Genomic DNA, 17,170 nt, shown 5'->3' with positions numbered 1-17,170 from the left:
CCATTCATTTACTTATTACAGGGTATTTGCTCATTTTGTTGTCGTATGTTGAATTTAAATTCTTCATCTTTTGTTTTTCCAGGGAGAAAAGCGTCTTACTCTCATTTTTCTCTGCAGAATACTGTACATACATGCTAGGTTTTACTTAGGGGAGACAGCTGTTGGCCGAACCCTTGTTATCGAATGTGTATGGGCTCCTTAAAAGTTAATTCCATTTCAGACCTTCATGTCTGAGATGGGAATACCTTGTCCAGCTCCATTCACAGGAGTTGGACCTACAGAATCATTCTAGAGTAGCTGCGTTGTTCTATCACTCCCTAAAAAATAAAAAAAATAAAAATGAGTTACAGAAATCCTGTATCACAGACACTTAAGCTGTTTCCGTAACTCCGGAGTGGGTGCTACATTGGTTACATTCTCTCTTATCAGATATTTAGAATATATATATATATATATATATCGTAATTTTTATCTACTGATGGAATATCTCTTTAAAAGAGTTATAAAAAAATGGACTGATAGTTTTCAAGACACAGCTTTAATCTTTTCCATGGGTGGTGTCTAGCATTATGGCTCATTCTATTCCCTTCAAAAGGCATGAGCTGAGAAGTCATACAAGCACCCATGAAAACTACTGTTACTGCTTCTGGAGGAAACAAAAACTGTAAATGTTTTCTCTAATTAGAGATATTCCTTTCAGGAATGCTGTAACCTATTAAAGAGCTATGCAACCCTACTGGCCAGGAGTCCTTGGGCCATTCCCTAATGCCCAAAATGATCAATTCTCCTCTGCCTACAGCAATTTTTTCCTGGTCGACAAGTCTAACTTTCTTGGAACATCAAAGCAAATAGTCGCCCTAATAGATTGTATCTGGGAAGTTTCCATGGTATTCACAGCGGAGGTCATCTGGGTTTAACATATTCATTGTGTTTGTTAATGATGAAACCAATTGACCTGATTAGCAATACCACAAAGAAACGTAGAAAATTAAAAGGAATTATATAACAGAAATCATATAGGGTTCCTAATACCAACGTTTAAAAGTGGATGCTCATGGAGGAATGGTAGACCATTCGAGAGAAACTGCATACCGAATCACAAGGAAAAAACCCGAATTTAATGGTCAATAGTACAAATATTTAAAAATAAAATTTTTTTAAAAAAAATAAAAGAAATTTTAGAAACAATAATAATAGTTAAAATACCTTTATTATATAATAGTGGTACATATATATAAAAAAGCAATGTGTGCTCAAATTGATTAAAATATATACCTATATAGGTTTAATAGACAACATACACAACGGTCCACATATGTGAGATAATGTAATTACACCTTTTTTTTTTAAATAGTTGTCCAGTAGAAGAGTGGCAAAAAATATATAAAGAGCCAAACCAATTATGTAGGCTCAAACAAAGTGTCAGTATATTCAAAGCAAACTGCAAAAGTGCAATATAAGCCAACAATAGTGAAATGTTCATCCAAATGGTGCAAATTAAAGTGCTGAGTGCAAAAAAACTAGGAATAGAAGTGCACAAGGACAAATGAGGGTGTATACCTTTAAGGACCGCCGGTAAGCAAGCAACACAGCCCCGACACGCGTTTAGGAATGAATCCTTCGAAGGATTCATTCCGAAACGCGCGTCGGGGCTGTGTTGCTCGCTTACCGGCGGTCCTTAATGGTATACACCCTCATTTGTCCTTGTGCACTTCTATTCCTAGTTTTTTTGCACTCAGCACTTTAATTTGCACCATTTGGATGAACATTTCACTATTGTTGGCTTATATTGCACTTTTGCAGTTTGCTTTGAATATACTGACACTTTGTTTGAGCCTACATAATTGGTTTGGCTCTTTATATATTTTTTGCCACTCTTCTACTGGACAACTATTTAAAAAAAAAAGGTGTAATTACATTATCTCACATATGTGGACCGTTGTGTATGTTGTCTATTAAACCTATATAGGTATATATTTTAATCAATTTGAGCACACATTGCTTTTTTATATATATGTACCACTATTATATAATAAAGGTATTTTAAATATTATTATTGTTTCTAAAATTTCTTTTATTTTTTAAAAAAAAAATTTATTTTTAAATATTTGTACTATTGACCATTAAATTCAGGTTTTTTTCCTTGTGATTCGGTATTGTGTTTGTTAAGCCTACGCCCATGGTTCTGTTTGTCTCGCCATTAAAACCAGATGAAAAAGGAAAATTGTAATAATAATCTTTATTTTTATATAGCGCTAACATATTCCGCAGCGCTTTACAGTTTTGCACACATTATCATCACTGTCCCCGATGGGGCTCACAATCTAAATTCCCTATCAGTATGTCTTTGGAATGTGGGAGGAAACCGGAGTACCCGGAGGAAATCCACGCAAACACGGGGAGAACATACAAACTCCTTGCAGATGTTGTCCTTGGTGGGATTTGAATCCAGGACTCCAGCGCTGCAAGGCTACAGTGATGACCACTGAGCCACCATGCCACCCAACACACTGATTATGATTGAGCCCATGTTCTGAATGCTTATAATATTTGTAACTACAGAATGCCGTGCCGCCAACACGATGATCAAGGCGATCAGAAAATCATCTCTTTTCTGTGATTCATTTATCTAATCTTTGGTTGAGTTACTTTTAATCTCAGGATCTTAAGCGGCTTGAACAGGCAAAGGCTCTCACGGGCCAATTAGCCGAATTAGCTACAAAGTTTAATAACTTAATCTCGGTGGCCTGACAACAAATCAAAGACTCTTCTTAAAGCTTTTCTTAACTAACCTTTCATTCCAATTAATATTTTATTTTCAGCATTTTAGATATTTGGACAGTATGTGGTTTGTGTTTTATTCTGGGTTTTCTTCTACATCCTGTATGGTCTGGTTAATTTTTCATTGATACAGGGTAGACCTTGAAAGCCAGACTGCTGTAGGATGACGCGTTTTGGGTCTCCTTCCTTAAACTCTCAGTAAAACTGTATTTTTTGTCCATAGCAATCAATCAGATCTCAGATTTAGTGTATGAAATGAATGAGGCCCATCGTTTTTCTTCGTTTTTCTTCTCTGCCACCCATGTGGTATTCTTTCTGGATGGCGTCCAACATGCCATATTGTAATAATGGAGTCCTATGTACACACAGGATCATTCACAGATACACACGACTGTTCTACAGGTCAATTTCCAAACCTTTCCATCCCAGTAAAAAGCAGTATACCAGTGAATGTGGTTTGGTGTAGAAATGGAATAACACCAGGGCCATGTCCGAAAATTTTTTTTGAAAAAGCGTGTTTGGACAGTCGTTTCAGATGACCGGGAGAGGATTATGAGAAGCCGAGACACCAGCATGTACACCTTGCCGACCATGTTAACATGCACTAAAACCACTTCCCCTGAAGTCATACCAATTATTAGCGGTGCAAGAGTTAAAGGAGGGGGATAAATAGAAGTTTTGGGTATTTTACTTGGCTTCTAGGTTGCCATTTGGATCCATTGCAATGTATCATGTCCAATGAAGCATGATTCCATATAAGCAGGAGTGTTAATTCACAGATCACACTTAGCGACTCACCAGCGATCCCAACAACGATATGACCTTGTCAGGATCGTTGGTGTGTGGCTACATGATCGCTGGTGAGCTGCCAAACAGGCAGCTACACCAGCGATCAGCACCAGCGACACGTGGGTAACAAGCGACGGACATCGCTTAGTTACCCGCTGTGTAGGTTAGAAACCAGCACGCTGGTGCAGGGAGTTGGTAACCAAGGTAAACATCGGGATTCTAAGCAGTGTGCGGCGCTTAGAAACCTGATGTTTACCTTGGTTACTAGCGTCCTGATCGCTGGTCTCCCGCCTGTCACACGCAGCGATACGTGCTGACCAGCGGGAGACCAACGATCAAGAAAAAGTACAGGCCATTCCAGCACGATCAGCGATACCCGGCAGGGGGGGCCGGTCGCTGAAAAGTGTCACACAGTGATCACGCTGGTGAGATTGCTGTTGCGTCATAAAACTTGTGACTCTGCAGCGATCTCACTAGCGAGATCGCTGTGTGTGACGGGGGCTTTAGGCATGAGCACACAGGAAACTCATATAGTCTACACCTAAAAAAATGATAAAACAATTTTTGTTTGCATGGCCATGGGTTCGTAGATTGTGAGTTCAATATTTTTATATTAAAATGTGAACAGCAATTATATGTACGGTAAAAATGGTTGTCCACCCTTGATATCGATAACCTATCATCAATATCAGATAGGTGGGTAGTCCGACATTTAGCATCCCCACCGATTAGTTTTTTTTTGCTCCCAATTTGCTAAAATACAGCCCCTACTTGCAAGGAGCCTCCACCATGCTTCACTGCTGCCTGCAGAGTCTCATTATTGTATTGTTCTCCAGTTTTTCAACAAACCGCCTTTTGGTACAACCAAATATACCACATTTCGGATCGGTCAGCATGTTTCAGCTGTCAAGTTCCCTTTAAGCCACCTACACAGCTGTTTATGTTTCAGTTAATGACGGTGTTTTTCAACCTACATACAAAAAATGGTGATCATTATCCTCTGTTTAGTATAAATGGTTGCTCATACACCTTTCCATAATCCTACAACATCCATGACTTTGTGCCAGTGTATGTAGAGGAGCTTTGAAGGCAAAGGTCGGTTTCACCAAATATTGATTTGATTTAGATTTTTATTTTATTAATTGATTTTGCTTTTTATTAATTGAAAAAAAAAAAAGAAATTACTTAACACTTCTATTTTTTTTAAAGCGTTCTTACTTTGCAGCGTTTTTCCACAACTGCATAAAACTTTTGCATAGTCCTGGATATTTGCATTTCCTTGACTTGATCAATGACTCTTTAGTTCTTGATGATCTTCCAAGTCCTCGTTTACAGCTCCGTCTATCCTCAGAATACTTTCTCAAATACATTTGCATTCTTCGGGCGGTTATTTGGATAAAAAGCTTAGTTCCCATTCTTAATTATAGCCGAGCACAATAAAGTGGATTAATAACAGGGACTTGAATTTTCATGCTGTTTTCATTTGACTTCCTGGACTCCAACAGTAGAAATAATTCCTCATTGTTTTCTTCTCGTCCTCTGGACTTGTGTTTTCATTGGCTTTATTTTTGAAAGTCCACCTGAAGTGTAATGGAATTTATTTTATCTTTTAAGATTGTATTAGGCTCCTGTATTTTTATTTTTTTTTAATATTGAGATTTCAAGTGGGCTTTGGGATGTAGTCGCCACCATTTGGTATTTTCTTGTAAAATGTTAGTCAAGAGTCCAACATCACTAGAAAAATGCCTGAAAATATGAATCCTGGGTTCAAATCTCACCAAGGACAACATCTGCAAGGAGTTTGTATGTTCTCCCCGTGTTTGCGTGGGTTTCCTACGGGTACTCCGGTTTCCTCCCACATTCCAAAAGACATACTGATAGGGAATTTATATTGTGAGCCCCATCGGGGACAGTGATGATAATGTGTGCAAAACTGTAAAGCGCTGCGGAATATGTTAGCGCTATATAGAAATAAAGATTATTATTATTAATAATCTATCATCTGGATATGCTGAGTTATGTAAGGGTAGCATATAAGAGGAATAGGCCTGGTTTGGTATTAGCCCGCATGGCACAAAAAAAATATTGGGCCTTGTATCAAAGCTGTCTTTGCTGTCCATAGCAACCAATCAGAGCTCAGCTTTCACTTTCTAAACAGCTCTGCTAGGATGAAAGCTGCACTGTGATTGGTTGCTATGGGCAACAAAGACAGTTTTTCTTTTAGACACTTGTGAAATAACACAGTAGGCCGATGTCTTCATGACAGGAGTGCTCCTCCTATATTCTCTCCCTGACTCCCCGCGACTCTCCTAAAATTGAGCCATGTCTGGCTGCTATGTATGCAGGAGTCAAAGAGACGAATGGAGTCGGTCCCTCATTATTTCAGTAAATAATATACTGCTTTTACATATGGCAGCACAGTCAGGTGTCCAATCTTCATATAGTCGCTTATGGCCCCATTTAGATGAGCCGTATAATTGGTGACCGAGTGTCCATAGGAACACTTGATCCACAGCCAGCAATCACCCAAAGAATGAGCAAAGTGCTTGGTCGTCGGGTAGGAATATTTTTGTGCGTGCATAAAAATTATCATTATCGGCAGCACATCGCCCCTTGGAACAGAGGATGTGCTGCCGATAACACGATGTATAAGGAAAGAACAACCGTACTAGTGATCATTCTGTTCTCATCACTGGCCAATAAAAGCAGGCAGGTACTGAGCACCAATTGACTTGTACAGGAGGATACAGGGGTAGACGATCTTATGATCTAGAGTATTTTGTTGTTTTTTTTTATTTTCTGCATAAGACTATGTGCATCTAGAGTTTTTGGAACCAAAGCTGAGCGGAAACTCTCCAAATCTCAAAAGCTGCTCAGTTTCTGCTCCGAAAACACCCATGTAGTAGAATTTTGTTACTATTTTTTTATCGCTTTCTTGAAGCATTTTTTCTTTCCACGTTTTGTTAACGTCTCTACGTGTTTTTTAAGCGTTTTTTTGTTTGTGGGCGATTTTCTCCCATTTTTGAATTCCGCTTAAAAGCCAATAAAATGTTTTCTCTTTACTAGGTAGGCAGAAACACTCGTCAAAGATGTCCACCTGTCTTTGTAGCATTTTTGTAGGCATCCCATTGACTTTTATTGTATAGACCAGCTTCATAGCGGAAAACGTGTGAAGAATTGACAAGTTCCTTTTTTTTAAATAAAACGTTTGGCGTTTTTAAAAACCTTAAGCTTATTAAAAACACTCAAAGGCCCAAACGTATAAACAGTAAGTAGTTTTTGCAATATAAATGAATTGAAATAGTCTTTCAAAACTTTTCTTTAGCAGTTTTTCAGGCGTTTCTTTTGCATACACGCTCCAGCCTCCTCTGTGTGCACATACCATGCTACCAGGACTCATAGAGTAGACCTGAAAGCCCTGCTTAGTCGGGATATGAGTGTCTTCCACAACCCTTTCTGTTGCCGCAGAGGGATGGCGGTCAGTTACAGATGCTCTTTGGGTGATAACTTCTATGCTTGAGCACTCACAATTCCATAAATGCTCGTCTCAATGATCCTGATACATTATTTTTACTTTTAACCTTTTTTGCACCTTTTTAGGGCATAAACTAGCATGATCTGTTAAAATGTCCTATTAATATATAAATTTTGCTCAAAAATTTCTGGCATACCAAAAATTACTTACGGTATATTTGAGCAACAATTTAGCGATTTTTTTTAAAAGACAAAAATAAGTCGACCGCAAATCTCTAGGTTACAAAAAATGCTCTTACAATGATGAGCAGAATAAAAACAAACAAGTACAAAATAGGCTGCGGAATGCATGCAACTTAAAGACGAGTTTGGCAAAGAAACAAAAAACAAGCTTAAAACTGGAAAAATTAGGCAAAAAATAGGTGCAAGTGCAATATTAGGCCTATGTGTTAAATAATCTCTACTTTTGAACAACTTGATCTAGTTTGATAATGTAATACAAAGACAATCTGCAATTCACTTTATTTAAATTATGTTACCTCACCACCCAAAAAATAACTCCAAAGTGCCATCCATTAGGCTGCATGTCCACGATCAGTAATACTTGCATTTTGGATGCGTATTTTCGCTGCGTAGGAAACGCTGTGTTGTACAGTATAGACACAGTGGATGGGATTAATAGAGATCTCCTGCCAACTGTGCTTGTTTTTTACGCTACGTAAAAAACAAGCACAAACCTCAGCACGCCAATTTCTCTTGCGGGAACGCTCAGTCTTCTGTACAGAATTTCTCCATAGACTTGCATTAGATGCGGAAAATCCTCAGTTAAAAAAGCACATGCATTGTAAGTACGTTTTTCAGGTGTTTTTAGCCTGGTTTAACCTAATAAATCAAAAATTAAAAGACTTGGGGTCCCCCTATTATTGATAACCAGCCAAGGTTAAGCAGACAGCTGCTTGCTTATATTATCAGGCTGGGAACGGAACATCCTTGAAAAAAGTTACAAAGCATGAGAATCAGGAAGTTCTTGAGCATATTAGACTGGCAGTTTTAACTTGATGTGAAGGATCTGGGCCTCAACATCATGCTTTTCTACAGATTTTGTGTGACAATACAGGCATGCTTTAAGGCTTAAGAGTTGGGAGGGATTAATGATTAGTGACATGACGAAATGAAAAAAAAATAAAACACTGACAAGTGTTTAAACATATTTAGCACGAAAAAACTTGGACCATTTTGTGACTGTAGATTCCCTTTAAGCCTCTCCATGTACATGACTGTCCTGTTGTCTCCCACTGATTCTATTACGTATTAACCTCTACTGGACAACATCCAAATACTGTCACTTTGTCCACGTCAGGATTTGATTGGATACAGTGTCACGCACGCACCCTGTGCAATTTGTTTTAGCTCATTGACTTTTGGTTCACCGAAACAGTTTGTATCAAGCGACGTTTCTGGATTTTGCGTAACTTGGAACATTATGTTCAGATATGCTATGAATAATAATACATTTTGGCAAGAAGCTACGGTGACTGCTGCTATATTATCCTGTGTGTTTTCCATCCTTTTCCCCACACTGAGATTGAAGCCGTCACTCTGTTACTGGATGACCTTTGTTTAGAAGTACGTGGGAACATTACTGGGACACTTTGCATACTAGAAACAGTTTGTCTTCCCTCTGCTGCATAATCGCTTAACATCAGTGGAGACTCAACTAGTAAATGTGAGCTTCATATCGAGATGGGTAGAACATTTTTGCAGGAAGAAGAAATATATATTGTATTAAATAAAAATTTGCGCTATATTAATTTTTTTAAAAAGTTAGTATTTTTTTTAGTAATTCTATCCTTATTATCATTTTCTTATATCAGGAAACCTTTAATTGTCGCTTTGACACACATAATGAGGCTTATATAGAAATCTAAGGTGCAGAAAAATAATGGAAAATGGTGTTGCCCATTAATTTTGATTAGATAATTGTTTTTCTGTGTAAACAAAACTATTTGTGGGCATGGGGGCACCCTATTACATTGAATTGTCCACAGGGCCGGCCCGAACGTATAGGCGAACTAGGCGGCCGCCTAGGGCGCCGACCCAAAGGGGGCACCAGAGAAAAAATAGAAAAAATTATAAAAAATCTTTCCAAAAGGCAAAAAGTTTTAGGGATGGAAAGAAAAGTGTACATATTTAAGGGCAAATATGACGCAAGAGAGGTTGGTTGGGTTGGCAACAATTTCGATAGAATCTGAAGTTGCTAAACAAATTAATCTCGGTGACTTAGTGTCATCCTTTTCAAAAAAAAAGGCAAGGAAACAAAAATTTTAATTACCTATGGTCATTTTTGTTTTGTGTTATTGATTACTTTGTATATACACTCACTGGCCACTTTATTAGGTACACCATGCTAGTAACGGGTTGGACCCCCTTTTGCCTTCAGAACTGCCTCAATTCTTCGTGGCAGAGATTCAACAAGGTGCTGGAAGCATTCCTCAGAGATTTTGGACCATATTGACATGATGGCATCACACAGTTGGCGCAGATTTGTCGGCTGCACATCCCTGATGCGAATCTCCCATTCCACCACATCCCAAAGATGCTCTATTGGATTGAGATCTGGTGACTGAGGAGGCCATTTGAGTACAGTGAACTCATTGTCATGTTCAAGAAACCAATCTGAGATGATTCTAGCTTTATGACATGGCGCATTATCCTGCTGAACGTAGCCATCAGATGCCTGTTCTTAGCTGAGAGGAGTGGTACCCAGTGTGGTCTTCTGCTGCTGTAGCCCATCTGCCTCAAAGTTCGACGCACTGTGCGTTCAGAGATGCTCTTCTGCCTACCTTGGTTGTAACGGGTGGCAATTTGAGTCACTGTTGCCTTTCTATCAGCTCGAACCAGTATGCCCATTCTCCTCTGACCTCTGGCATCAACATGGCATTTCCGGCCACAGAACTGCCGCTCACTGGATTTTTTTCTTTTTTGGACCATTCTCTGTAAACCCTAGAGATGGTTGTGCGTGAAAATCCCAGTAGATCAGCAGTTTCTGAAATTCTCAGACCAGCCCTTCTGGCACCAACAATCATGCCACGTTCAAAGGCACTCAAATCACCTTTCTTCCCCATACTGATGCTCGGTTTGAACTGCAGGAGATTGTCTTGACCATGTCTACATGCCTAAATGCACTGAGTTGCCGCCATGTGATTGGCTGATTAGAAATTAAGTCTTAACACACAGTTGGACAGGTGTACCTAATAAAGTGGCCAGTGAGTGTATTTGTCCTATACAACTTCTCAGAAGATTAAAGAGTTAGGAGAGAGTTAATTAATCATTGTTGTGGTTTATTTTGCTCCTAAATTTATATCCCAAGTTTTCATCTATTGCCAAGAATAGTAGGGGCGCAACAAAATAGTTTCGCCTAGGGCGCCGTAATCTCTCGGGCCGGCCCTGATTGTCCGCTAAACAAATCCTTGAAAGGACCATAAGAAAGAACGCACAATGGTGATGTGCTTCCTGATGATAGGAATATTGTCAATGGGATTGAGAAGGGATCAAAGAAGAAAACATATACCGTAGTTTATATGGCTTTCTATAACCATATGGACTAGGTTGCGCATGCCGTTTTTAATGTATGTCCACAGCTGCGTTTCCGTGGGCAGATAACGAGCGCTGATCGACAATGTAACATAGCTATCTCCTCTCATGAATATTATGCCTTTTCATGATGATGAATGATCTTTAGAGCTCGTGCAGATAAGCGTATTTTCGGTCCAAGCATAATCCAATAACACATTGCACTCGGATCAAGTTAGTCTTTGGGGCCATGCAAATGTCCAATTTATTTCTCAGACCGAGTCTCTCCGTGGAAAACCTTGCCACATGCACGATTTGTATCCGATATTCAGGTTGCACTTGGCCATGCAAGTCAATGAGTCTGTGAAAAAAAATGGACTGCACTCGGATGACAGTCAGATTTTCACGGACTGGCAGAATGGAAGAGATGCAGAATGTTTTTTTTTCCTTCTTTTCCTCATCAAAGAAAATCAGATCTGATTAGAGTTTGATCAAAGTGTGATTAACATAATTGACCCGATTCTCTTGAGTGGGAGAAAATACGGTGGTGTGACCCTAGCTTACATATGATCATTTTTCTCCAGTTTGTTACCACATCGCTTTGGACAAAAATTACTCTCTGGCTTCTTTAGGTTTTGTGCACCAAGCATCTTTTTCAATATTCTGTCTAAAATAGCCAAAAAGAATGCACATATGCATAGCAATGGAAAAACGACTTGCTGTGCACAAGTTCAGTCTTTATCAGCTTCTTTTAACTGCTTCCAAATCTGCAAAGCGGTTAACAGAAGAGACCGGTCCATTCTTCTGGCGGCTTACACTTGGAATCCACTTTTTATTAATATATACAATTAAAATAAAAATAACACCAGCAGCAAAATCGCAAAAGGCATAGGAAAACTCATCTTGTGCACATATTCTTACTTTTATGATTAGCCAATAAACAAGTTCTTTGCTGAGGAGTTGGCTGTTTGCTGCCATGTTCCCGTGGGCCGCGATTGTTTTTAGGATCTTATATATCCCATAGCTGGAAATCCCACTAATCTGTTGCAGCCTCCAGAGAACTCGATCAATAATTAGTGCTCCTAAAGGCACAGTACGTATTTTCCATTGAAATTAATAAGCCATTGGCTTAATACATACTGTACATGCATTGGATAGATGGGGGCGATTCACCGGCCACACAACAATCCCTTAAAGAATTCCATACCAGACAAGAATGGCAAGTTTATGGCTTTTCATGTTTTTCTATGTATTTTCATTCTTTTGTATCTTGATGGTTTATACTTTTGTATATTTGAAATAGAATTTGATAATGGTGCTGGAAGCAAGATAAGGTGCAGTAATAAGCATGTAGCCTGCCAAATGGTGCACAGCACAGACAATAAATGGGTACGGCCGTGTGTGCGGACAAAAGAACTTTCGGTCAGGAAATGTCCATTCATATTGGCAGGTTGGGTGGGACATTCAGTTTAGTATTTTGTATCTCTAAACAAACGACTAAGCATCCTGTTAAAACATAATTGACTAATAAAATTTAATGATAGTGGGAGAAAATGTATTTCATGGTAGGAAGCAGATTTTCCTAAACAAATCTTTATTGCTCTGTTTGTAAATGCGTTTCTTGCCCATATAGAATTACCAAATCTGCTTGAAGCCTGAATTTATCGAGATGCACCCAACACCTTCAATTGATTTGTAGACTACGTCTGGTCATACACATTGAATGGCAGACTGCCATCTTGGCTGACTCTCACGTATACAGGAGCGCTCTTTCTGCCGATCACTCTTGTGTTTTCTATGAGAAAGCTACCAAGGATTATTTTGGGGAGAACAATGCTATCAGCTGTCTGAAATTGGGCAGAACAATGCGATCGACATCTCTCCTGACAGTAGTTGGTCGGCACCACCATGGACATTAGACTGATGGCTGAACCTGTCGATAACAGCGGATTTGGCCGACATTAGTCTCATGTATTTGGGAGTCTTAAGCCTTTTCCTCAGCTCTGGGTATAGCCACCAGAGAAATCTTGGTGGGAAGAATACTCTAAAAATGTCTGCATTTCTAGGAAGTAGTGGATAATAACATTTGTCATAGTGGAGTAAAATCTCCATGATCGATATCTACTTCCTTCTGTGCCTGTTCCTATACAACTCCCCAAACATATTAACCTCTAATGACCAGGCCTTATTTTTACTTTCCTTCACTAGAAGATTTGAAATGGCATTCCTTTTGATCAGTTATGTAATGCTTTGGAGAATCTGGTACTTCAGGGTATTATATCATCTGTGGTACATTCCTTTGTGAGTGCCCAACAGGTAGGGCTAGGGACATTTGTTAGGTACTCGTTTGACTTGGTGACCCTTTGGCACACTGTGTTTATGTCATGAAAGCCCACTCACCATGAAACACCTTAGATGTTGTAGCCATTATAGGACACAGCAGCTTAGGGGCTGAACTTACAAATGACCGGATGTTTTGAAACCTTAATTCACCGACTTCAACAAATTTATACCCAAAAGTTCAATTTACGGCAAATAAATTTGCACAAATTTAAATACTGGAAAACTTATAATCGCACAGTAAATATTTTTGGGAAAAGGAGAGAGAAAATCCGGCTGACCCTAAGGTCTAACACACTACACAAGAGAGAGAACCCTGCTAATCATAAGATCTTACACTCTAGAGGAGAGAGAGGACCCTGCTTACACTCTACAGGAGAGAGAGGACCCCGCTGACCATAAAGGTACCGTCACATTTAGCGATGCACCAGCGATCCCGACCACGATACGACCTGGTCAGGATCGCTGGTGCATCGCTAAATGGTCGCTAGTGAGCTGCCAAACAGGCAGATCTCACCAGCGATGCAGCAGCGGTCGGCGGTCGTTACTTACCTGTCAGACGCGGCGATGAAGATGTCCTCCCGCCTGCGTCCACGCGTCGCTCGTTGGCGTCAGCAGGAAGTGGCCGACGAGAAACGGCCCAGGACGTTCTCGCGCAATCAGCGATAGACAGCGGGGGAGCTGGTCGGAGGTAAGTACCACACTTAGCGATATCGCTAGCAATATCGCTGCTGCGTCACAAAATCGGTGACGCTTAAGCGATATCGCTAGCGATCTCGCTTAGTGTGATGGTGCCTTAAGAGCTTACACTCTACAGGAGAGAGAGGACCCAGCTGACCATAAAAGCTTACACTCTATAGGAGAGAAAGGACCCCGCTGACCATAAGAGCTTACACTCTACAGAAGAGAGAGGACCCCGCTGACCATAAGGGCTTACACTCTATAGGTGAGAGAGGACCCTTCTGACCATAAGAGCTTACACTCTACAGGAGAGAGAGGACTCAGCTGACTAGGGGAGCTTACACTCTACAGGAGAGAAAGAGAGAACCCCGCTGACTATGAGAGTCTACACTCTACAGTAGAGAGAGAGGACCCTGCTGACCATAAGAGCTTTCACTCTACAGGAGAGAGAGAGGTTACCCCGTTGACCATAAGAGCTTACACTCTACAGGGGGAGAGAGAGATGACTCCGCTGACCATAAGAGCTTTCACCCTACAGGAGAGAGAGGACCCTGTTGACCATAAGAGGTTACACTCTACAGAAGAGAGTGAGGATCCCACTGATTATAAGAGCTTACACGCTACAGGAAAGAGAGAGAGGACCCCACTGACCATAAGAGCTTTCACTCTACAGGAAAGAGAGATAGGACCCCACTGACCATAAGAGCTTACACTCTACAGGAGAGAGAGAAACTTACCCAGTGACTCTGGAGATGGTAAATGACTCTGCTGTACAAACTGTGCTCCTCTGCGATCCCCTGATCTGTGGTGGCCGAGGCACTGACCATCACTGTACAAGGGATTGTCATAGCTGCAGGGCATTATGGGGAGGCTGTGCGGCAACACAAAGTCCAATTATCTCGCTTTTTGATGCTTCAGCCATGTGCTAACATTGCAGTGTAAGTTTTTTTCTGTGAACCGCGAATTGAATCTCAAAATGTTCGCGTTCATGTGAAACCGTGAATTTCAGGAAATGCAACTCGAACTAAATTCTTCACAGAAGAATCCGCTCATCTCTAGTTGCTCTGTTAGGATCAAAAGTATCTGATTCTAGCAGTTGTGGAAGGAGGAGCTCTGGGCTATAACCGCTGATATTGTGGATTCAATAGCGGTACCCCCAAGATCAATGTGACGGATACTCCAGTAGAAGCAATATATTGGGACTCTCTATGAAAGACCTCAATATATGAAATTGAAGGTAAACACAGTACGTGTCCATATTTCTTGCAGCACCATATTATGGATTCAACAACATGGACCTGTGACATATGTGTGGGCATTAGTCTTTAGAGGACATGAAGCACATGTTTTTATTTTTACTGTATCTGACACTAGGCAAGAAACAATTTACATTGAAATGTGTTCATAGGCTATATGAAGAATTTCCCCTTCAATTAATCAAATGCCATAAGGATTGTCTTTATTCTAAGCTGTCAGAGAAATGGGAAACTGGTACTCGAAGGTGGCTGATAAGGCTTATCTGCTTTTTATATATGTGCTGAAGTTGGGAGTAATGTAGCCGGAATCGGTGGGTACAACTACCAGGGGCTGCAGGTGATATCATGAGATGCCACAAAAACTCTGTTTGTGATAAGGAATTAAGAGTGTGAAATATCCAGTATATATTTATATATATCATGCCTACGTGTGACTGATTTCCTACCAGGAGACGTTCCTCTTTCAACAATGAAATGTATGTATTTCCTAGAATTGCCTTGCTTTCTGGTGATTGATGGAGAGACCTCAGGCTCATATGGAAGTAAGAGACCTGAAGTCTGGTTTTCTGGCGACTACTATTGGCCTTGATTAAAAAAAAAAAAGCGTTTTGACTACAATGCAATATAAGAGTGTTAAAGGACATGCTTGGTTAATGTCTCTTTCTCATAAAATTTGGGAGATCAGCGGGAATGTTTTCCTTCGCTCTTGTCCCAAGATTATCATTTTTTATTTAATAACTGAAAAAGAGAATTAAGGCCCCTATACACATTAGACACATTAGACAAATGTAGGAGTCGGAAGAGACCAGGGCTGGACATGCCAGTGGTCAACCTATGCAGCCGCACAGGATCACAAGAGGAAAAGGGGTGCTACCACCTCCAAAGTAGGTGAAATTGTGCATTATGATGAGCTATTTGACATCGAAGGGCCCATATACTGTTCTTGCTCAGGGGCCCTTTTCTGCCTGTGTCCACCAAATGAGTCTGACAGTGACTTTCTCATAGAGAAGACAGGAGTACTCGGTAGAGCGAGCATGACTGTGTATGGAGGAGTTGGGAGAGATAGGTGACGCCAAACGATCGTCACTCTAAACCATTGTTCTGCCCCTTAAAAAAATACAATTTGCAACTAATGGCCCATTTAGTTTTATCCTGCTTGTTGGCTGTGTACAAGCCGATTGTCTTTCATTTACCAGCCAAGCTCCCAGGACATATTTCCCTGCTGGGATTTGTAGTTTTACAACAGCTGGACTGCTGCTCCGAGCAGTGACATATTTGTGCAATGGTCCACTTGTGTATTTGGTGTACTCGGATCCTGATCATGTTGTGATCACATGTGACTCGTGAGCTTGTTTATCTGGTACTCTAAACGATTTTAGTGCAGCGATTCCAGATAAGTGTCACAGGGTTTTATCAGCATCTTTCTGAAGAAAGCAAAGCAAAGCAAAAAAAACAACCCATCAAAGACGTTCTTTCAGTCCATCTATTTATCGGCAACGTCTTCTTCCACTTATAACAAACACAAACTTGGAGTACGGTTCATGTTCATCTAAGCAGAGCGAGCTGACCGGACGCGGTGTACTACACAACTAATGAGATCACTCATCAATCTGTGCAGAGGTTGTGACTGCCACATCCTCCCATTATCCCAGCCATTATTGGCCAAGCAAAGGGACTGCCCCAAAGAATTTATAAACATGGAGGACCGTGAACAATAGACAACCTACATAAGAAACAAGTCCTCCAAAAGACTTATTCATATGAGAACAAATTTTATTGAACAATGTCATTACAATTAAAACAAGGGATGATGACACACAGAAGAACCAATGCAAAACATTGTGCGGGAGGAAGAGTTTTTTTTTGCCCTGTATATAATAATAAACAACAAAGACCCAAGTTCCCTGGAAAATGGTAAATGCAATATTTGAAAGGTAGACCAGGTGGGATTAGAAGTTTCTATAAATAACTATGGGCACAAAAAAACAAATCCAAAGGACAAATGGGAGGGTTAAGTATTTATACAGGCTTACAAAAGAGAAAATACACAGATTAATATTAAATCAATATAATGAAAAGCCTCAGGAAAATTCCTCCAACTGGATTTTTTGCACACCATGGACAAACCATAAATAATCCAAATGACACAGATGGAAAATATATAAAAGCTTAAATAGTGAACGTAAGGCTAAAGAGTGCTGATATTTACCCAATGTCCAGGACCGCCTCAATGTACCCCGTTGACGCGCGTTTCAAATTCTTCCTCAGAAGGCGGT

The 17,170-nt window shown here is 40.2% G+C and overlaps 1 protein-coding gene across 3 annotated transcripts in view; it reads left to right on the top strand.

Moving 5' to 3' along the window:
* Positions 1-17,170, top strand: part of PRKCE (protein kinase C epsilon) — a 483,682-nt gene that overhangs the window by 354,681 nt on the left and 111,831 nt on the right. The gene's annotated exons all lie outside the window — the stretch shown is intronic.

The sequence above is a fragment of the Dendrobates tinctorius genome, unplaced genomic scaffold, assembly GCF_039654945.1.
Source record: "Dendrobates tinctorius isolate UK_male_01 unplaced genomic scaffold, ASM3965494v1 ptg000205l, whole genome shotgun sequence".
In the NCBI taxonomy this organism is placed as follows: domain Eukaryota; kingdom Metazoa; phylum Chordata; class Amphibia; order Anura; family Dendrobatidae; genus Dendrobates; species Dendrobates tinctorius.
The sequence above is the reverse complement of the archived record's forward strand: the minus strand, read 5'-3'. Positions and strand labels throughout refer to the sequence as shown.